This window comes from Esox lucius, chromosome 12 (genome assembly GCF_011004845.1).
Source record: "Esox lucius isolate fEsoLuc1 chromosome 12, fEsoLuc1.pri, whole genome shotgun sequence".
Lineage (NCBI taxonomy): Eukaryota > Metazoa > Chordata > Actinopteri > Esociformes > Esocidae > Esox > Esox lucius.
This window is the reverse complement of record NC_047580.1, coordinates 1,579,070-1,599,511: the sequence shown is the minus strand read 5'-3', so window position 1 is coordinate 1,599,511 and position 20,442 is coordinate 1,579,070. Positions and strand designations below refer to the sequence as shown.

At 38.9% G+C, this 20,442-nt stretch overlaps 1 protein-coding gene across 4 annotated transcripts in view; it reads left to right on the top strand.

The window, feature by feature from the left end:
* si:ch211-180f4.1 (leucine-rich repeat neuronal protein 1) overlaps window positions 1–20,442 on the top strand; it is a 134,079-nt gene that overhangs the window by 24,474 nt on the left and 89,163 nt on the right. Inside the window, exon 1 of one of the 4 annotated variants that reach the window (XM_020044690.2) lies at window positions 9,441–9,550. The exons of the other annotated variants lie outside the window; for them this stretch is intronic. The gene's annotated coding sequence lies outside the window, so the exon portion shown is untranslated. Of the gene's footprint in view, window positions 1–9,440; window positions 9,551–20,442 lie in introns of those variants that run through there. 4 annotated transcript variants of the gene reach the window in all.

Sequence of the window (20,442 nt, the reverse complement as noted above, 5' to 3'; positions counted from 1 at the left end):
GTTCCAGACATAACAAGGGGGTCAGGCCTTCCGCATTTCCCTGAACAAATGTCCGTTATGCCACAAATCTGTTTCTGGAACCCAAAAGGTGCCAAAGGGAAAGGTTGCAGGAGGTTTCACTTCACATAATTGTTCCCAATTCGGCTCCATGCATTGAGCTAGAGGTCTGCCACACTGTCCTTATATAGAGAAAGGTCAAGACAAAACACTGCATCAGTAAAATATTTCTCCTGGCCCCTAGCAAACAGGCTACAACAATACAAAAAATTACACTGAACTATTAAAGAGATGGTGGGACCATGACTTACATGTCAGAAACCAAAATGTTCCAATCTTGTGAAAAGATCACAAGTCACACCAACTTAAAACAGCTATGAATTCATATTTGAAAAATAATGATCTGGTCTATCAGTGATTCAGGACACCTTTGTGGGAAACTGAATCTCGCACAACAAAGTTAGACTCTTAACTAGAGAGGTGTGTACTTAACTTGAACTCTATTCAACCCCAATATTAAACCCTGTCGTTTCTTAATTGCATGTCTTCCTCCCCCCTCGCTTCTTTTTTGTAAAGACAATAACTTGGCCCAGTTTGGGCAAACAACAAAACTCTATGACATCCCTTTTTTCATTTAATGCTAGATGTGTTCCACTGTATTTACAAATAATGCTAAATAGGCTAACTCCAATTAAAATTAAGATTCAGGTATTTGGCTTCTAATATTTATTCGTATTGCTTCCAACAATGTTCTTGGACAGAAACAAAATGTACTTCCTAATGACAGATGAAAAGGTTTATAGAACCTGGCTCCTATCTCTTACTTGTACTAGTCTAAGTGTTTACTGTTAGGGGCTATATTAGTCCTTCCCAGCGCTCTGTCTGAAACCAAAACCTGAATGTGTAAATAAATAAGCTCTGTCTAAAAACCAAAACAGAGGTGGCTACTTTCTCTACTCCTGCTGAACAAGGCTGGGTCATAAAGAAAGAAAAGAATAGGTGGTGGGGAGGTTTTATTTTTTTCAGCACTTGTGAAGGCTAAATGACAGTAGTGGGATTAATGCTAAATGATTGATTAATGCCAATGCTAGCTCGCTCTTTGACCTGCTTTACACTTCTCCTAACACAAGCCAAAAAGGATGGATCACTCAAATAAATTCCTCACAAATGCTTAATTATATAATTAAACTGTAACTCCGCATTCTACTCCACCTTTCAGCAAACAGTCCTTCTCCCCCTTTTCTTACCCTATTCAACATGTGTCCTTGGACACCACTTCCTCGACACTGAGGGGCAAAATAAATTATTACTATACATAGGTCCCATCTGGGGAACTAACTATGTTTGCCATGAAAAAAACAGCATTTGTGAGGATGTTAAATTGAACTAATGTAACATTTGGGTAATGGGAAGGTGATCACCATGCTAACAATGTATACGCCAACCTATAAGGACGGCTGTCCTGCTTTTAGAGAGTTTAACCAAATGCATGGATCGATTGTGGCGACAACAATACGGTTAAATAGGGACCATCACAGTAGTGCCTCCAAGGATGGATTGATAAGGACATCAACACAGAGATGACCACATACAGGTGCTGGTCATAAAATTAGAATATCATCAAAAAGTTGATTTATTTCAGTAATTCCATTCAAAAAGGGAAACTTGTATACTAATGTATACATTCATTCAACACAGACTGATATATATTTTGATGGGAAATTGGCATGAGAAACTTAACACAACACAGATGTGCTGACTAACTCTGAAAAAAGGACCATAGACAGGACGTGTTGCCTGTTACTGATGGGCCCCACACATCCTGTCCATACATTCTGTCCATACCTCCTGTTAGGAGTTGCCCATGTGACTGACATAGGCTATATGGATAGGTCCATTGACCATAGGTTGGAACATACCATAAAAGGGTCTGCTCACCTCTTATGTATGGCAAAGACAGTGTTGCCTTTGTAATTATGGAAGAGAGAGAAATGAGAAATGGAAGGACAACATCATAGACTCATGCTGAATAAAAATGGCTCTCCCCTGACTTCTGGTTGCATTTATTTTGTTCATGGATCAAACTTGGACAGAATCTAACAGCATGGTGCTGTGACCCGGATAGATGGATTTGCACTCTGAATGGTGAGTCAAACCACTCTAAAAGAACAAGTCAGTTAAATCAGCATGAGTATCCAGATGAACACATCTTGAACAATAAGAAGACCTAGAAATGTTGTTTTTTAGGCAATGGAAACCTGTGGTGAGGACACGCAAGACTTACGTTGACACTGAAAGATGTGTTCTTAGTCCAGAGATTCCACAGAAGAAGATAAATCTTTGTTAAGTCATCTAGAAGTCCTTGCTAAATCTTCCTTGTTGTGATGGGAAGTATTTACTAGACTGAGTAGTAAGTGACACATGTGTAAAGTCCTAATATAGGCCACTGTTTAGTGCAAAGCTTCGGTATTCATCTAGAAGTCCTTGTTATTTGGATAGCAGGTTGACGCGTATGTAGTAATAATTTAAATCTTGTACAAGTAAGGGGAAGAAAAAGACGTCTTTAAACAACGTGGTAAATACAGGGACTGCAGCCCTCCCGTTGTAATTTAGAAAATGGTGAAATCCTTGGCCTATGAGATCAAAAAGAGTTTGAAAATAGATGACTGTCACCAAGAGAGAATTCAAAAATATGCCATTGTTCCAGAAGAAGATTTTTTTGATATACAGAAATTATGGGAAGAAACTCAAAGAATGCCTGATGAATTACAAAAAACACATTGGTTGTTGATTGTGTTATCAGAAATTGAAAAATGGAATGATAAATTCCTCAAAGATAGAGTGAGAAAGAATGTGTTCGGGCGTCGGCTGAACAAATGGCTGAACTGGATAAGTTGGAAAAAGGAACTGGAAACGTTGAAAGCAGGAACAACATCTAAAGACACTCAAAGCCCATTGAAAAAGAAACCAGGATCATGTCACTATTGTGGAAACATTGGACATTGGCAGGATGAGTGTCGCAAGAAGAAGAAGAACCAAAGGAAAAGGACAGGATGCACAGACAGTTGGAACATGAGACATTCTACCCACATTCCGTTCAGCAGCAAGGAAAGATCTCCCATGTATGGAATTCAGGATTTAAAGACAGAGGATTTCCTGGCAATACCGGGAACTGATGTGAGCTTATAATCATTGATTAAGAGTTTTAAATGTGTTTCCTAAAATGTATCATACCTAAATATTGAATAGAGCTGGAACTTATCAAGGAAATGTGATCACTTCCCTTGATAATGACCATGCTTATTCAAGTGAATATTAATTTGAAAGCACTTTGATGGTATATAGCATGTTTTAATAAGCATTTGCACTGAATTTGATTCTAATGTATGTTATACATTGGTTTTAGACAAAAGATTGAGAATAAAGTCTCAAATTATGACAAAAAGGGGGAAAACTGCCAAAAGCGAGTTTATCCCCTACAATAAAATTGTATATTTTATTTTGAATGTTGAATTGGCTTTGGTTAATTGAGTAACATAGGCTTACTTGGGTGGTCATGTCTGTTTTTGGTTTAGTCATAATTTTCACCAATGTTTTGGAATGTCCACCAGAATGTTAAGTTATTGTATAGATATGACAAGCATATTTTTACTAACTGCAAACAAAACTAGAGGACAGTAAATCTGAACCTTCATTTAACAAAGAATATCGGCTAAGTTGAAAGAATAACATATGTTGCTACAGACAGTCTGAGGACAATGTACAGATTTTTAATATGTGAAAACCTAAATTTCATATACATTTTAAATAATCCATTTGGCCTTTATTTATGGCTAGCCATGAGTGGGTGAAGCCAAGGGCTCCAGGAAGGGGGGCAGAACCCTAGGATGACCCCAAACAACCTCTCCCATTAAATCAAGGTAGCCTATTTCTAAGGGTTAAAGTTGAGTGTTCAGACTGGTCTCAACTGTGGTAATTTCCTCAACATAAGCAAATTCAGTTTTGGGATGATCAAACATTGAGTAGAGGTTAGAGACATTTTCTACTCAATAGCTTTAACATTGAAATGTATGACTTTTGACCAAAAGTCATCCTCTATTGTTGATGATAGAGTAATTTTAATATCTATAGAACCACAGACGTGGTCAAAATATAAGTTGTGATTAAGTGTTTGGCTGACTGCCTCTATTTGGTATAAAAATGAATCAAAGTTGGAGAATTTTACTTAAATGTAGAAGGTTAATCAAGACACTGTCACAAGGTAGTTTGGTTGTTGCCTTTGAAAATGCTAAATTTGGGTGCTGTAGATATGCTAATACAATCGCCCTGGTGGTTGCAGTAGGTATACCACTGGAACATGGGCTGGAGTTTTTTCTCCTACAACTTAGTTGCACAGCTTATCCCCTAGTGTGCAAACCAATTTAGTTAGGCATGTGCCAAGAAACTTCAGGGTATTCTAAATTCATGATTGCCATTTAAAGAATTTGAGAGCTGTTTAGCTCTGTAAGACAAATGTGTCACTGGGTTATATGGTTTATAATTCCTTCGCACAAGACTGTTGCACATTGATGTCTTTGATTGTGTTAGTGAATGTTTGTGTTTTTAACATTTTCACTTTGTTGTTTTTGATGAATATACAGTATGCAACTCCCTATCGAATGGATGCTAGATCCATCCCTATTACCAATTCTCTATTTTTACATGTCCGTCCCAAAATGATGGCCAGTGTGGGCTCAGGATGGCGCCTCCTGTGACCATATTCGCCGTGATTCTGCTTTCACTCATGGTGTCGCTTTCCATTGACTTAATGAAGTGAAAGCAGGGGGGGGATGTATGATATGATAACTGATTATGATTGGAAAGAGTTGAGCTTAGGGCTCAAAGCAAATAAAATTTTCATTTTTTTTTCCTTTTCTGTTTGCATAGTTATAATGGTGCATTGGAATCTGCTATGTTTAACATATTCTATTCTTAGGATTTGTTTTAATTGTTTATTTGGAAACTGTTTGTTTGTTTGACGTAAGGTCTAACATTTTAACGGTGTAATAGCATAGATGTAACCATTTTTGATTTGGCTAAGCAAAGTCAAGTCTGATCAGACAACAGAATCTCATTCCACTGCCAGGTGCTATTCGAGCATAAATATAGCACATTGAATGAAACATCAACCAAGCAAGTTCTGGATGGAAAAGGAAATTTGACATAGACTTTTATGGAAACTTGTCTGAATAGGGTGTACGCTTCACTCTGATGATGGAACTTCTGAGATCCACAAGTTTTCAGGACTGATCTATTGTCTTAATTGTTGGGAGTTGACGGAACAATACCCAGTGGATGAAGGTCTGATGGACTGTTGAACCACACTAATCGTTGTTTTGTAGTTATACTTTCAACAGATCGGGACATCACAAACCCTTTTCTGATGATACATCATGTCACTGACTGGACACAGACAACTGAGTGTGTGAGTACCAGCAACATGTTCAAGAAGGATTTCTACCACCACATGGGTCGCATCTGTTCCAAATCCTCCTGACCACTCACATGGCAGAACGATCCCAGGGTCAGATCACTTGGCTTCACACTCCATTTCCAGATGAATCTTCGACAGCTAGATGAGAGGAGAGTCCTGAGGGACTCCACATACTACAGGTCAGAGTACCACGGGCCAGTTGACTGGAAATGTCATGGTCCCAACACAGTGGAAGACACTGTTGTAGTGTTTATCTGGAATTAGTGAAGTTTTGGAAACTCACTGTTCCATTATACACCTACACTGACTTGTTAGGACAACCAGGCAATTTGGTGGATCCACATCACACTGACTGCAATAACTGATATTGGAACTTTATATCACTGATGCAAGACAGAGAAGACAAGAACTAAAGGACATATGATGAGAATCTAGGGTCATTCCTAACAATCAATAGTTTTCCTAAAGTGATCGGTATTTTGATCTTTTATGTATGTTCATTCCTCACAAGGCAGGTAGAGGATTACATATGATCAATACCCAAACATTGGTCATTGATACTTGTTTTTTTTTGTGAAGTTGCTTTATAGTCATTATTACAACAACTATCCTGATAAGTTTAATAGTGCCATATTCCTTTTCAAAGGTAGAAACTGTCACTAGTACATTCATTGGAGTTGAGTGTTGTGTTACGTTCAGGATATGTTGGGTTGTTGCTTTGATGTTGATGCATGAATCATGATATGGACAAGGGGGACTTTGATTGTTTAAAGGGTTCATTGGGAATGAATTATGCATTTAATTAATATGTCATGTTAGGTCTGTTTCTGTTGGACACTGGTTAGACTGATAGTAGCCTGGGACTTGATGTGTTTGGTAAAGATCGATCACGATGGTCACTATGATTGCAATGCCATACAGTGCTATGTGTCAGGGGAAGCTGTGTCCAGTGCATCTTATTTTCATTTCAGGAATAATAAAGCCTCAGAGGCCAGATAATCCTTTTTATTATTTTTCTTTATTGTTTTTTGAACTGAAAAGGTCCAAACACTTCTGTTAATTAGGAAATGGATTATACTTTTGTTTTGTTAGTTTAATCAACATGTAATGATTAGTTATCACATGTTTGAAGGGGGGACTGATGGGAAATTGGCATGAGAAACTTAACACAACACAGATGTGCTGACTAACTCTGAAAAATGGACCATAGACAGGACGTGTTGCCTGTTACTGATGAGCCCCACACATCCTGTCCATACCTCCTGTTAGGAGTTGCCCATGTGACTGACATAGGCTATATGGATAGGTCCATTGACCATAGTTTGGAACATACCAAAGAAGGGTCTGTTGTAGGATAAACCTTTCTTATTGGAGGGTATTGGAATGTGTAATGGTTGGTTATGACCACTGGCCACCTCCTATGTATTCTGGCATAACAACAGTGTTGCCTCTGTAATTATGGAAGAGAGAGAAATGAGAAATTTGAGGACAACATCATAGACTCATGCTGAATAAAGATGGCTCTCCCCTGACTTCTGGTTGCATTTATTTTGTTCATGGATCAAACCTGGACAGAATCTATCAATTTCAAGTGTTTTTTTCTTTTAATATTGATGATTATAACTGACAACTAATGAAAAACCCAAATTCAGTATCTCAGAAAATTTGAATATTGTGAAAAGGTTCAATATTGAAGACACCTGGTGCCACACTCTAATCAGCTAATTAACCCAAAACACCTGCAAAGGCTTGACCGCTGTCCATTGACACCTTGCACAAAGAAGGCATGACACAAAAGGTCATAGCTAAAGAAGCTGGCTGTTCACAGAGCTCTGTGTCCAAGCACATTAATAGAGAGGCGAAGAGAAGGAAAAGATGTGGTAGAAAAAAGTGTTCAAGCAATAGGGATAACCGCACCCTGGAGAGGATTGTGAAACAAAACCCATTCAAAAATGTGGGGGAGATTCACAAAGACTGGACTGCAGCTGGAGTCAGTGCTTCAAGAACCACCACGCACAGATGTATGCAAGACATGGGTTTCAGCTGTCGCATTCCTTGTGTTAAGCCACTCTTGAACAAGACACAGCGTCAGAAGCGTCTCGCCTGGGCTAAAGACAAAAAGGACTGGACAGCTGCTGAGTTATGTTCTCTGATGAAAGTAAATGTTCCATTTCCTTTGGAAATCAAGGTCCCAGAGTCTGGACAAAGAGAGGAGAAGCACAGACTCCACGTTGTTTGAAGTCCAGTGTAAAGTTTCCACAGTCAGTGATGGTTTGGGGTGCCTTGTCATCTGCTGGTGTTGGTCCACTGTGTTTTCTGGGGTCCAAGAGCAACGCAGCCATCTACCAGGAAGTTTTAGAGCACTTCATGCTTCCTGCTGCTGACCAACTTTATGGAGATGCAGATTTCATTTTCCAACAGGACTTGGCACCTGCACACAGTGCCAAAGCTACCAGTACCTGGTTTAAGGACCATGGTCCCTGTTCTTAATTGGCCAGCAAACTCGCCTGACCTTAACCCTATAGAAAATCTATGGGGTATTGTGAAGAGGCATCTGGTAAGAATGCCCCCAGGACATCTCCCTAGGGAGGTGTTCCAGGCACGTCCAGCTGGGAGGAGACCACGGGGTAGGCCCAGGTCTAGGTGGAGAGATTATATTTCGACACTGGCCTGGGAACGCCTCGGGATCCCCCAGTCAGAGCTGGCAAATGTGGCTCGGGAAAGGGAAGTTTGGAGTCCCCTGCTGGAGCTGCTGCCCCCGCGACCCGATACGGATAAGCGGATGAAGATGAGATGAGATTGTGAAGAGGAAGATGCAATACGCCAGACCCAACAATGCAGAAGAGCTGAAGGCCACTATCAGAGCAACCTGGGCTCTCATAACCCCTGAGCAGTGCCACAGACTGATCGACTCCATGCCACGCCCCATTGCTGCAGTAATTCAGGCAAAAGGAGCCCCAAATAAGTATTGAATGCTGTACTTTTCATGTTCATACTTTTCAGTGGGCCAACATTTCTAAAAATAAATGTTTTGTATTGGTCTTAAGTAATATTCTAATTTCCTGAGATACTGAATTTGGGATTTTCATTTTTTAGTCAGTTGTAATCATCACAATTAAAGAAATAAACATTTGAAATATATCAGTCTGTGTGTAATGAATGAATATAATATACAAGTTTCACTTTTTGAATGGAATTACTGAAATAAATCAACTTTTTGATGTTATTCAAATTTTATGACCAGCACCTGTATAGGTATGTAGTAAATGTAGGGTATAATGTGTCAGAATTGTGATTTCTGACCCTGGAGGGCGGGACTTCCAGATTGATGTGACAGGTGGGCAGGACTTACGTTTTGACGTAGGGACTTCCTGTATGACGTGTGTTAAGGTGGGACTTCTGGAGTGACGTTTGGATGTCCGGTGACTTTGTCATTTCTGATTACATTGATGTGTCCGTGTTTGATGTTTTACAACGCCTGATGAGCAAACCAGACTAGTGTTATAACAGGTGGGTTATGTTTGATGATTAGCAAATGGGCCTTAGGGTTCTGGAATGTTAAATTCCCAGACAATAAATAAGTCAGCGGTAAGATGTTTGGTGTTCAACAAAAGGGTGCCAGGTTCCAACTCGTGAAAACAGATTATTGATTACTGTATTATGGTCTTGTGTTTGTTAAATGTTGAACAGATTAATGGCGATATGGTGACAATAGCCAGCGTTTATATGTAAGCGGATGTGTTTATCGTTAATATATAAAATTCGATGACGTGATGTCACGGCTGAGCTGCGATAACTAACGAGAACGGCGTTTCTACTGGACAGGAAGTATCAATATATTTGGTTGTCAAACGTCAACAATCATCAAAACTAAATAGTTAAGTTTTATCCAGAATTGTAATCATTGTAGCCTGTATAGTTCTAACACAATTTTTATCTAACATGAAGAACGATGACATGTAACCAATGACAAAGTTAAGAGGCGTGACCTGCTGGATGCGTCCCGGCTGCGATGTAAAGACCCCGCTGCACCCACAGAAGTCAGATGTTGTTTCGAGCGTGGAGTATGTCGTTTACGTTGTAAGTACAAGTTATTTTATTGGAAGTAATTGATTTGAATTGTGTTACAATTACAAATGCTAACAAATGACACATTCAAACTTTTTAAGAATGTGTAAATACATTTTATGTTTGAGCAATCCATGCATTTTTAGCTCTCATTCCTATTGCCTGTTTAAATCTCCAGTTTAGGTTGAGTGGAATTAAACACCAGCTGTGTTTGGTAAACAAATTTTTGGGCCTTCAAATCTTGTTAAGTAAACTTTTGACATTACTGTTAAGCAGCTTTAATTACCTGGATACGCTTGTTAATCCTCTTTGTATTTAGACCAAGTGAACAGCATCTGTATCAGTTGGACTGGGCGGTTGTGATTTTACACAACCTGAGTCGATATTTTTGTGTAAGTTTAATTATTTACAGACAGTTTTAGTCTTGTACTAAAATGTTATTAACAATTACGACAATATGCATACAGCTGAACCTTTGTACTCTATTTAGCAACCAACAGATTGAGGACACCCCGGTGATACAGAGTACATTACCATAATGGATTCAGTTATGGACACCATACTTTGTGGCTGCACAGCATGAGGGGATTTTTGTTTAATTGTTTTCTTTCATGCTTGAAAGCTGAAGGTAATACTGTCAACGCATCACAACTGTGATGTATGTTAGAGTTAGAATAAGTGGCGCGTTATTTACACGTTAAGCTAGAGCAATGGCGAAAAATAATGCTAACAACAGACCAGACACGGAACAGCCAACAACCTTTACACATAATCAACGGACCACACCCCAAAAAACAAATGAACCAACCATTCATTTGTTACACAGCAATGCACACATTAATCCTCAGATGCAAGGTTTGCTAAACGAGCTTAGTAGCCCCCATTTTTCACACGATCTAGTTGACTCTCCTTCAAGCTCTCTGATGCAAACTCAGTGCAGTGATGGCGATGTTAAGAGTTATACAACGTAATGCGTTTGACAATGTTGAATTACGACAGTTGATACATTTACAAAATACTGGTGAAGTTGGTGATTTTGGCATATTCTATGCACTCTTTATGGAAGACTTGGATACTTTGATTGTTAGAGCTTCAGACTTTGAACACGGGCCTGGTGATCGTCTGCAGATTGAGTTGATGGTGAATCTCTGATAGTGACCATGTGAGCGGATGAATATAATTAATGCACTTTTGGTAATTTACTTGAAAGTGTAATGCAGAGTAATGCTGAGATTATGATTGATTAATCACTAGAGCTAGTGGTACAAATTGTCAAAAACCATGTGGGTGGTGCCCCGCGACGTAAAGCTCAAACACTGTTGATAGAGCAGATTATCAATGAAATAGAAGGCATTTATATGTGGCTGTGAATAATGATTCTACAGGTTTTTCCGTTTGTTTGATGGGTCTGTTGAACCCACAGTACACATATGTCGAGGCTGAGGCTAGCGGTCGTGAGCTACATAAGGGGGTTGGTTTATCGTTAGATGAATGTGTGTCATTCACAGATATTGTTCAGTTTGAGGAAATTACAGGGTGTAAAATTGTTGTCTTTCATCAAACACAGGATGGTCACTTTACCACGTTTCAAAACAGTGAGGAGACCCACCCTAGAACCGTCTTTATGTACTTACACAATAACCATTTCTATGGTATCATGAATCTGAAGGGTTTTCTGGGTGTGTCATATGTCTTTGACTGGTGCTATACCGGTTTCAACACCTGTGGTGATCATTGTTGTAAACATAGCTGTAGTGTCTGTCTTCATGAAGATTGTCATACCCAACCCCGTAGCATAAAGCAGTGCACAGACTGTAAGCGGATATGTTATTCAGACTTTTGTTACAGCATAAACGCTTGAAGAACCACAAAAGTGTGGATTGTTGGGTTAGTAGGTGTGACCAGAAGAAATACTGTGTTGATTGCGGTCGTTATTACAATGTTAGTATTACCAACTATAAAGCGCACAAGTGCGTGGCTAACAATTGTAACGTGTATCTGGCGGTTGAAATGAATCATCAGTGTTTTATAAAACCCTCCAAGCCTGATGACCCCAGTGAGCGCTTCCTATTTTATGATTTTGAGACAATTGCAAATCCGTTGAATGGTGTACATTTTATGTGCACAATAAGCTTTGATAACGAGACGTGGTGTTCAGCCGGAGATGGTTGTGTCGCTGCTTTTTTCCAAAAGTTTGGGCAACCGAAATATAATGACTACACATTTATAGCACACAACTCTAAAGGTTTCGATGGTTACATCTTGATGCAGTAACTTGCTAACAATGGTATTTGCATGACACTTATTGATAATGGTAGCAAGCTCATGATTTTTAGAGATACATTGATAGTCATTGCTTCCATGATGGTTAAAGAAAAAGATGAGTTTTTGCAATGGTATGCAACAGTTTCCGCAGACCACTTTGTCATGCAGGATGAAATAAAGACTTACTGCATAAATTATGTGGTCATCTTGAGAGAGGGTTGTATATGCGCTACATACTCGAGTTCCTGGAGTGTGGTGTTGTTGACCCATTCCAGTCAATTACGATTGCTTCGGCTTGCATGAAAGTTATTTGATTCTTCACCAAGGACACCATTGCATTGGTCCCCTCAGACAACTACAACCATTGTCATAAGACATTCTCAAACAGCTCAATCCAGTGGCTTGAATATGTGGACTCCGATGAATATATCAATGCAGCATGCCCTGAACAGGGGTGAAGTGAAAATCGGTGCCTACTACGTTGATGGATATGCTAAATGCGATGGGTTGAGCACAGTCTATTAATTTCTATGCTGTTTCTGGCATTCAGCCAAAGTTTCATTGTTCAGCAATCATCAATCCAGTGACAAAGATTCAGTACGGGTTGATGCACTGGCTGAAAAAGCTAGAGGCTTTAAAAGAACAACACAACGTACATGTTCAATACATATGAGAATGTGAGTGGAATCAGCTTAAAAACACATCCGCAGATGTCAAAACTTTCTTGAAGACCTTTGATGCTCCAGAACGCCTTGATCCTCGGGATGCTCTTTTTGGTGGTCGTACCAACGCAATTCATTTGAAATTTACGGCTCGAGAAGGGGAGACTATTTAGTATAACGATAGTCTTTTACCATTCTGCAACAAGACAAAGACTTATCCGACTGGGCATCCAGACATAATCTTTCAAGATTTCAAACCACTAAACACCTACTTTGGTATTGTTAAGGCTACGGTGTGTCCACCGAAAGGCCTTTATCACCCCGTTTTACCGCACAGGCTTGGCGGTAAGCTGTTCTTTACCTTGTGTAGATTATGTGCAGAGTTTGAAAACCAGGTAACTGATTGTTCACATACTGATTCAGAAAGATCTTTAAACGGTACGTGAGTTTCTATTGAGGTGGTTAAGGCTGTTGAGAAAGGTTATCGCATTGTGGAAATATTTGTCTGGGATTTCACCAGGACATCAGATGATCTTTTTGCAGATTACATGACAACATTCCTGAAGCACAAGCAGGAATCGAACAGCTTCCCGCCATCTGTGGTTGTCGATGAGGCTAAAGACCAGTATATTCGTGAATATCATGAAAAGATGGGTGTGCAGCTTGACAAGGAAAACATTGTTGTAAACAGTGCTAGGCGATCTTTAGCTAAATTGGCAATGAATAGTCTTTGGGGTAAGATGGGTGAGTGGACAAACCTTATGAACACAATGCCAATTACAGATCTGAAGGAGTTTAGCCACTACCTTTTTTCCCAGTGAAATAGAAGTTGGTTATTTCTCTTCTATCTCAGACACAGTTGTGATGGTACAGTGGCATTACACAAAACAGATTCAATCAAACCACACCCTGAAAACAGGTGGGTAATTTCATCTACCCAACCACTGGGTTATTAAACGTTTTACCCATTATGGGTTATTTATATGGAATTTGGGTTATTTTGTGCAACTCATGCGTTGAGTCAAAATCCATCAACCCAACATACATCAGTTGACCCAGCACGTGGGTTGTTTGTGCTTCAAACGTCATCACATCATCACCAGAGTCCACCAGAGTCCACACACAGAGTGCTCGTCACAGCAGAGTACCTGACTGGTCATCCAGCGAGGCAAATAAATAATAAAAGGTTTGTGTACACTAAATGTCTAATTCACATTGTCTGTGTTGCGTTACATATTAAAGTAGTATCTTTATATTGTCGGTGGCTAGTTGGTTGGTTTGGCTAACAACGTAGCTAACGTTAGCCATTTAGCCGTTATCATGGAAGCACGGATAGCCTACAGCTTATTCGTTTGGTCTGAATTATATTAATGAATTAATGAAACAAGTTCATACTGCCCATGGGCATATGGTCATGTTTATTGAGTTCGCCAGGCTAATTTGCCAGCTAGTTTCAAGCTAGCCAGGTGATTTGCCAGTTAACTAGTTTACTAGCCACAGGCTGTCAGTTAGTTGCTTTGCTAGCTATATTATTTTAACTGGCTATAAATAAACGCGCTTGTTTTTCCTGAAGCTTTTAATGTGAAATGTGAAGGCATAACACAGTCTTTGACTGATTAAAGTATGTAAAAACAGCGAGATAACCTGATATGTCTGACTAAATTCATTTTTGTGCATTTATTTAAGTAATGTGGTGACCCACAATAGATAAGAACAAATTATTATTTAAAATGGAGGCCTGGAAAACGACAAGTGCCATTTCAGTGAAGGGTTAAGAAATATGTAATAAAAAGTTTGGGAACCACTGCTGTAGACTTTTATACTGACAGTCGTGTCCTGAAGGTTATGCTGTGAGCAGCCACAAATATTCTTGTGAAGTAAAAACATAGACAATTTTACATGTATGCAATTTGTCATATGAATTGTATAAGGAGAGAAGGAGGATTGTTTTCTCTATATTTTGTGATGCTAAATAAAATGACTGTTACCTTCGCATTGGATTACATTCTGCTGCTAGTCTGCATTGCTTTTGCATGGTGACATCTGAATAGTTAATACAATAGCAATTGTATTTTTGCTTAAACTGTTTTTGTGTTTGTTTCAGATCAATGGACAGCTTTGTCATTAACACTTTGACAGAGTGGCAGCTGACAGACCTTTTCAAAAGATTTAAAGGTAAGAAATATTTGTTTTCCCATCCACAGCATATCAAGTCTGCATTGCTACTCAAGCCCTTTTCAGACATTAATTCTTATGAAATATAATTTCGTTTTTTTTTTTTTTTATAGCTTCCATATAATGTGTCAAAGTGACACCAATAGATGCATAGTGTACATGTCTTTTGTAGGCTTTCAGTGCTTCATTCTACACTCACCTAAAGGATTATTAGGAACACCATACTAATACTGTGTTTGACCCCCTTTCGCCTTCAGAACTGCCTTAATTCTACGTGGCATTGATTCAACAAGGTGCTGAAAGCATTCTTTAGAAATGTTGGCCCATATTGATAGGATAGCATCTTGCAGTTGATGGAGATTTGTGGGATGCACATCCAGGGCACGAAGCTCCCGTTCCACCAAATCCCAAAGATGCTCTATTGGGTTGAGATCTGGTGACTGTGGGGGCCATTTCAGTACAGTGAACTCATTGTCATGTTCAAGAAACCAATTTGAAATGATTCGAGCTTTGTGACATGGTGCATTATCCTGCTGGAAGTAGCCATCAGAGGATGGGTACATGGTGGTCATAAAGGGATGGACATGGTCAGAAACAATGCTCAGGTTGGCCGTGGCATTTAAACGATGCCCAATTGGTACTAAGGGGCCTAAAGTGTGCCAAGAAAACATCCCCCGCACCATTACTTCACCACCAGCAGCCTGCACAGTGGTAACAAGGCAGGATAGATCCATGTTCTCATTCTGTTTACGCCAAATTCTGACTCTACCATCTGAATGTCTCAACAGAAATCGAGACTCATCAGACCAGGCAACATTCTTCCAGTCTTCAACTGTCCAATTTTGGTGAGCTTGTTCAAATTGTAGCCTCTTTTACCTATTTGTAGTGGAGATGAGTGGTACCCGATGGGGTCTTCTGCTGTTGTAGCCCATCCGCCTCAAGGTTGTGTGTGTTGTGGCTTCACAAATGCTTTGCTGCAAACCTCGGTTGTAATGAGTGGTTATTTCAGTCAAAGTTGCTCTTCTATCAGCTTGAATTAATCAGCCCATTCTCCTCTGACCTCTAGCATCAACAAGGCATTTTCGCCCACAGGACTGCCGCATACTGGATGTTTCTCCCTTTTCACACCATTCTTTGTAAACCCTAGAAATGGTTGTGCGTGAAAATCTCAGTAACTGAGCAGATTGTGATTATTGTGAAATACTCAGACCGGCCTGTCTGGCACCAACAACCATGCCACGCTCGAAATTGCTTAAATCACCTTTCTTTCCCATTCTGACATTCAGTTTGGAGTTCAGGAGATTGTCTTGACCAGGACCACACCCCTAAATGCATTGAAGCAACTGCCATGTGATTGGTTGATTAGATAATTGCATTAATGAGAAATTGAACAGGTGTTCCTAATAATCCTTTAGGTGAGTGTATTTTGTAATAACAAATGATGGAATATGCATGTTTATTACTATATCTTCCATTTAAGTACCCATGCATTTTTGTTTTGTACTCCTCTGTTGTAAAAACAAAGATGTCTTTGTGTTTTCTATTTTTGTCTTTCAGAGGAGGGGATTGATGAGGAGAGTTTTCTTCTATTAGATAATATATGAAATTTCAGGAGGGGAGTCTAAAATGGTAACGTTTATTCAAAGTAGAATACTTGCTTGCATGTAGAGCTAATGGCTCTTAATAGCAGCTTTTTAATAAGAATTTTAATTTCTTTAATTTGTTCACTATAGACCTGTTGACTGTTCAGCCAGTTCATTCATAATTGTTGTTTTGCTCTGAAAGTTTTCCTACCTGAGTGATATGAACTGCACCATTCCACTATATTGTTGATATTAATTAATGTAATATAATAATTTTTTTCAAAGATTCCATTATGTATAAGTGTTTATTGCGCAAATCTAGCATGTATTCTGTTCTAGTTTGTAGTTTAACAGTTTTATAGCTATGGGTAGTCTATTGCAATTTATTTTCTTAAATTGTACTGTAATGTGTTAGAATTAATCTGGCATATGGTTTAATTTTACCCAGCATTTGGGTACACTATATTAAAAATATGTAGTTGAATCAACCCAGAATTGTAATTCATTTTACCCAGCGTTTGGGTACACTATATAACAAATATGTAGTTGAATAAACCCAGAATTGTATTTAATTTGACCTAGCATTTGGGTAGAATATTTAACTCATCTGTTGGGTTAAAAATGACCAACCCATCTTGCTGGGTCAAATTAACTACTGCTGGTCTGGTGCAATATTGATCCAGCGGTTGGGTTATAAAACAACCCAAGTTGGGTTATTATTAACCCATCATTTTTCTGTGTGCACGTAACGGCAACCTTTTTATTGCCACACTCACAACCGCTTATGCTAGACCCGAGTTGTATTCCCTCTTGGAGAAGTTGGATAGACGTGTACCCTACACAGACACTGATTCAGTGATCTTTGTCACAGGCCATGGGGATTGGGTGCCCCCACTGGATGGTGACGGCATCGCTCAATTTGTTAGTGGCGGGCCAAAGACGTACAGTTACAAAACCGTTAAAGGTCTGACCTGTCTCAAAGCAAAAGGCATTACGCTCAACAGCTATAACACAACCATTGTTAACTTGGAGACGCTGACACGACTGGTTGATAACTTTGTAAAGGGCGAGGGTGGTGATGATGATCACGTCCTTGCTAATGCAGACACAATTGCTAGAGATTAAAGAACATTCACATTGAAAAACCGAGAAGTGTCTAAGCATTTCAGAGTTGTGTACAACAAGAGTGTACTGCTCCCTGATTACAGCACAAGGCCTTACAGGTACTAAACTACATTCTAGGATGGATAGCGGTTTTGACTAGCGACTTCAACACCCATTCAGCTGTGTCATTAGTGGCCCCAGTAACTCGGGTAAACCATATTTTGTCAAGATGTTGTTGGATAAGGCTAACATTGTTTTCTCCAAAGAAATTCTAAATATCGCCTGGGTTTATTTGTGTTGGCAACCGCTGTATGACGAAATGTTGAAGGTGAGGGAGATTACTTTTATAGAAGGTCTACCAACATCGCTGTGTGATGACAATCTGCTACCGATACAGAAAAACAACCTTTTAATTATTGACGATTTAATGAGAAGTACATCAGAGAGTTTGGAGATGGAGAGAGTTTTCACACAATATTCACACCATCTTAACCTGAGTGCAATTTACCTTGTCCAAAACATGTTTGTAAAAGGGAAATCTAGTAGAACTATTAACTATTAACACAAACTACCACATCTTGTTTAAAAACCCCTGCGACAATCAGCAGATTAGTATTTTAGGCAGACAGATATACCCCTGATTTCCTGATTCTTCATGGAGAGTATTAAAGATGCAACACATCCGCCTTTTGGTTATTTACTTATTGACTTTAAGGCGTCTGGAAGACTACCGTCTCAGAACGGTAGTCTTACCGTCTAAATCACAAAAATCACAAAAAGCAAAAATGATATACATGTTTAGAAAGAACACTTCAGTCGCAAGGAAAATAATCTGGAGGTTTTCTACTACCGTTACTAAGCGTTGCAGTTCCATTCCTAACCAGTCTAATTGCATCGAGAAAGGGTTAAACAACATGGATCATGCTCAGAATTTTTTTCTGGTGCCACAACATCAGTTAGAAAATCTGCGAGAATCCACAATGACTAGCAACGATGTAAGATAATCTGTTGAAAATGATTTGGACTTATCGATTTGCAATATACTGTTGAAGCCTGATATGGATTTACATGAGAAAGATAAACGATACTCTGCCATTTTACAAGGATTTTCGACTGTTGTGAGACAGGGGGAAATTGATACAAATACGCTGATTTTAAGTCTACCCGGGTCTGAGACTGGGGCTGATGTAGTTTTCAACCAACTAAAGCTTTCTTTGTACCCGCTACCACAGACCCCACAAAATGGCTTCCATTTTCATGTGTTTTTATTTTATGCTTTTTTAAATCATTTGTGATTCATTGTCAAAGTGTATGTTTTACCTTGAATAATTGTTGTTTGAAAAATACTATGTAAACATTGATGTGGTTTACAAATGGTTTTATTTTTGAATAATAAAGTTGACATACACATGATGTTCTTTTCTATTTCTTCAACAACCTTGCCACAAATTAAACGATTCACAACATTGAGCATGTTGTATGCAATTAAACATTTGCTTATCAAGCTTACTCTGGTACATCTTAGCTACAAACGTTGAGGCTAGGGCATCATTTTCTCGTAAATCATCAACATAAAAAGACATAGTATCTTTATAACTCAGACCTTTTGTCATTAGATGGAGAAAGAACAAACAATGTTGTCCACATGTGGTTAAAACCATGTCCTGTACTTGTTTTGAACTGTATTCCACATACAGACCTACCTTCTGTTATCCTTTGGATTTACATTAACCACCTTTTTACTGAGGTCATTGTTCTGCTATCTTGCAATTTCTCTCTTATTCCTCACAACCCTATAGGGAGGCACATATGAGTCACCTGTAGACCGACAGTCCGGTCAAACATACTACCGGTTGATTCTTAGGTAATTTTTCTAGTGGTCTTTAGAGTAAGTATAAAGTTATCTTTTGGGTTGGAATTGGCATAACTGTGGAAAAAATTCATTAAGGTGTGCCCTGTGGCGCCCCTCGTGGAGGAATCGGGTCAGGTGTCAGTGTGGATAATATACCTGGTCTGTATTTTCATTGTGTCATAATGTAATGCACACATGAAGTGTATGCATCCATAAGTTTTACACTGGTCGGCCATTTTGTCTGCCATCTTGTAATATATCTCATATTCCTTACAACACTATGGGGATTACCGGTTGATTTTAAGAGCATTTTTATAGTGGTCAGTGGAGTTAACATAAAGGGCTAACTTTGTGATTCATTTTTCAGTGAGCTTTTGACATATCAACTAGTTTCATTATCAGCCCTGTTCAGAAGTATAACCTAGAATCTGGACATTTACTGGTGAGTAAATCCGATGTACAGTTCAGGAGAATAATTGTTTTAAAGGCATTTATTAGCATTAGCATTAGCTTGTGTTGGAATTTGGCCGTTTGGCCGTCTTTTGAGATTTCAGCAAACAAATTCACATGGTGTTATATGGGGGTAGTGTCAGAAGGCACAATGAATATGAAGTGTACAGGTTATTGTTCCATACAGCACTGTAGACATGAATATTTTGTATACATTTATTTTACAGTAATCAGCCATTTTATCCGCCATCTTGCAAGATATCTCTTATTTCCGAAACGGTTCTGCTGAGGAATTTATGAGACTCCTGTACACCAAACGGCATGTGAATCCGACTTACTTTGTAAAAGTAGAAATATTTAGTAGGTTTTGGCAAATTTTCACTGCACAGAAAAATTAAACATGGCAGATTTTATGGGTTCTTGAGGCTTATTTGTTCCTCATGAGAAATTAGACAAAATGCAGCATTATAGGTCAAACGGGATAGAAATGCCATCATTTTGAAATGAGCAAATTGAGTCGTGTACTGTAGTGTCCCTGGTGGAGGACCCCTAAAAATAATGTTAACACAAACGATAGGATTTCACCAGTAAACTGCTGAAACCCTAATAATAATAATAATAAAACGATCAATTATAAGAAGGTTCCAGCAACTTGGTTGCTTGGCCCCCTAAACATAATTTGTATTCATTCAGGATAAATCTTTTTAACACATTCATTGTATTCCATATACAAGTCATTATACTGTTGCTTTGCATTCAATAAAAAAATCAGAAAAAATGAAAATACCATTCAGTGTCAGTAGAGGACTCTCA